This window comes from Prinia subflava, chromosome 8, assembly GCF_021018805.1.
Source record: "Prinia subflava isolate CZ2003 ecotype Zambia chromosome 8, Cam_Psub_1.2, whole genome shotgun sequence".
NCBI lineage: Eukaryota > Metazoa > Chordata > Aves > Passeriformes > Cisticolidae > Prinia > Prinia subflava.
The window spans coordinates 17,197,805-17,201,158 of NC_086254.1; positions in this window are offsets into that span (position 1 = coordinate 17,197,805).

Genomic DNA, 3,354 nt, shown 5'->3' on the forward strand with positions numbered 1-3,354 from the left:
AGATGCAAGATGCCACATTTTGGAACTCGGGCTGCTTTTGGAGTGCCAAATGTCTCCCACAATCTGACACCAGGAACATGGCCAGGTGAGTTTAGTTTCCCATGGAAAAGGGTAACTGTTTGATGATCCACCACCCTCATCCGGCCCCATCCTGCCCTATCGGCTTCGGCCTCCAAAAATGCCGTGCATTCAAGATTTCTCCCAGATGCAAGATGCCACATTTTGGAACTCGGGCTGCTTTTTGGAGTGCCAAATGTCTCCCACAATCTGACACAGGAACATGGCCAGGTGAGTTTAGTTTCCCATGGAAAAGGGCCACCGTTCGTGTCCACCACCCTCATCCGGCCACCTCGGGGCTTCAGCCTGCAAAAATGCCGTGATATTCACGATTTCTCTCCAGATGCAAGATGCCACATTTTGGAACTCAGGCTGCTTTTGGAGTGCCACATGTCTCCCACAATCTGACACCAGGAACATGGCCAGGTGAGTTTAGTTTCCCACGGAAAAGGGCCACCGATCGTGTCACCACCCTCATCCGGCCACCTCGGCTTCAGCCTGCAAAAAATGCCGTGATATACAAGATTTCTCCCAGATGCAAGATGCCACATTTGGAACTCGGGCTGCTTTTGGAGTGCCAAATGTCTCCCACAATCTGACACCAGGAACATGGCCAGGTGAGTTAGTTATCCCATGGAAAAGGGCCACCGTTCGTGTCCACCACCCTCATCCGGCCACCTCGGCTTCAGCCTGCAAAAGTGCCGTGATATTCAAGATTTCTCCCAGATGCAAGATGCCACATTTGGAACTCGGGCTGCTTTTGGAGTGCCAAATGTCTCCCACAAATCTGACACCAGGAACATGGCCAGGTGAGTTTAGTTTCCCATGGAAAAGGGCCACCGTTCGTGTCCACACACCCTCATCCGGCCACTCGGCTTCAGCCTGCAAAAATGCCGTGATATTCAAGATTTCTCCCAGATGCAAGATGCCACATTTTGGAACTCGGGCTGCTTTCGGAGTGCCAAATGTCTCCCACAATCTGACACCAGGAACATGGCCAGGTGAGTTTAGTTTCCCATGGAAAAGGGCCACCGTTCGTGTCCACCACCCTCATCCCGGCCACCTCGGCTTCAGCCTGCAAAAATGCCGTGATATTCAAGATTTCTCCCAGATGCAAGATGCCACATTTTGGAACTCAGGCTGCTTTTGGAGTGCTAAATGTCTCCCACAATCTGACACCAGGAACCATGGCCAGGTGAGTTTAGTTTCCCATGGAAAAGGGCCACCGTTCGTGTCCACCACCCTCATACGGCCACCTCGGCTTCAGCCCTGCAAAAATGCCGTGATTTTCAAGATTTCTCCCAGATGCAAGATGCCACATTTTGGAACTCGGGCTGCTTTTGGAGTGCCAAATGTCTCACCAAATCTGACACCAGGAACATGGCCAGGTGAGTTTAGTTCCCATGGAAAAGGGCCACCGTTCGTGTCCACCACGGTCATCAGGCCACCTCGGCTTCAGCCTGCAAAAATGCCGTGATATTCAAGATTTCTCCCAGATGCAAGATGCCACATTTTGGAACTCGGGCTGCTTTTGGAGTGCCAAATGTCTCCCACAATCTGACACCAGGAACATGGCCAGGTGAGTTTAGTTTCCCATGGAAAAGGGCCACCGTTCGTGTCCACCACCCTCATCCGGCAACCTCGGCTTCAGCCTGCAAAAAAGCGTGATATTCAAGATTTCTCCCAGATGCAAGATGCCACATTTTGGAACTCGGGCTGCTTTTGGAGTGCCAAATGTCTCCCACAATCTGACACCAGGAACATGGCCAGGTGAGTTTAGTTTCCCCTGGAAAAGGGCCACCGTTCGTGTCCACCACCCTCATCCGGCCATCTCGGCTTCGGCTCCAAAAAAGCTGTGCATTCAAGATTTCTCCCAGATGCAAGATGCCACATTTTGGAACTCGGGCTGCTTTTTGGAGTGCCAAATGTCTCCCACAATCTGACACCAGGAACATGGCCAGGTGAGTTTAGTTTCCCATGGAAAAGGGCCACCGTTCGTGTCCACCACCCTCATCCGGCCACCTCGGCTTCAGCCTGCAAAAATGCCGTAGATATTCAAGATTTCTCCCAGATGCAAGATGCCACATTTTGGAACTCGGGCTGCTTTTGGAGTGCCAAATGTCTCCCACAATCTGACACCAGGAACATGGCCAGGTGAGTTTAGTTTCCCATGGAAAAGGGCCACCGTTCGTGTCCACCACCCTCATCCGGCGGCACCTCGGCTTCGGCCTGCAAAAATGCCGTGATATTCCAAGATTTCTCCCAGATGCAAGATGCCACATTTAGGAACTCGGGCTGCTTTTGGGGTAGAGTGCCAAATGTCTCCCACAATCTGACACCAGGAACATGGCCAGGTGAGTTTAGTTTCCCATGGAAAAGGGCCACCGTTCGTGTCCACCACCCTCATCCGGCCACCTCGGCTTCAGCCTGCAAAAATGCCTGTGATATTCAAGATTTCTCCAGATGCAAGATGCCACATTTTGGAACTCGGGCCTGCTTTTGGAGGGGTGCCAAATGTCTCCCACAATCTGACACCAGGAACATGGCAGGTGAGTTTAGTTTTCCCATGGAAAAGGGCCACCGTTCGTGTCCACCACCCTCATCCGGCCACCTCGGCTTCAGCCTGCAAAAATGCCGTGATATTCAAGATTTCTCCAGATGCAAGATGCCACATTTTGGAACTCGGGCTGCTTTTGGAGTGCCAAATGTCTCCCACAATCTGACACCAGGAACATGGCCAGGTGAGTTTAGTTTCCCATGGAAAAGGGCCACCGTTCGTGTCCACCACCCTCATCCGGCCACCCTCGGCTTCGGCCTGCAAAAATGCCGTGATAATTCAAGATTTCTCCCAGATGCAAGATGCCACATTTTGGAACTCGGGCTGCTTTTGGAGTGCCAAATGTCTCCCACAATCTGACCCAGGAACATGGCCAGGTGAGTTTAGTTTCCCATGGAAAAGGGCCACCGTTCGTGTCCACCACCCTCATCCGGCCACCTCGGCTTCGGCCTGCAAAAATGCCGTGATATTCAAGATTTCTCCCAGATGCAAGATGCCACATTTTGGAACTCGGGCTGCTTTTGGAGTGCCAAATGTCTCCCACAATCCTGACACCGGAACATGGCAGGTGAGTTTAGTTTTCCCATGGAAAAGGGCCACCGTTCGTGTCCACCACCCTCATCCGGCCACCTCGGCTTCGGCCTGCAAAAATGCCGTGATATTCAAGATTTCTCCCAGATGCAAGATGCCACATTTTGGAACTCGGGCTGCTTTTGGAGTGCCAAATGTCTCCCACAATC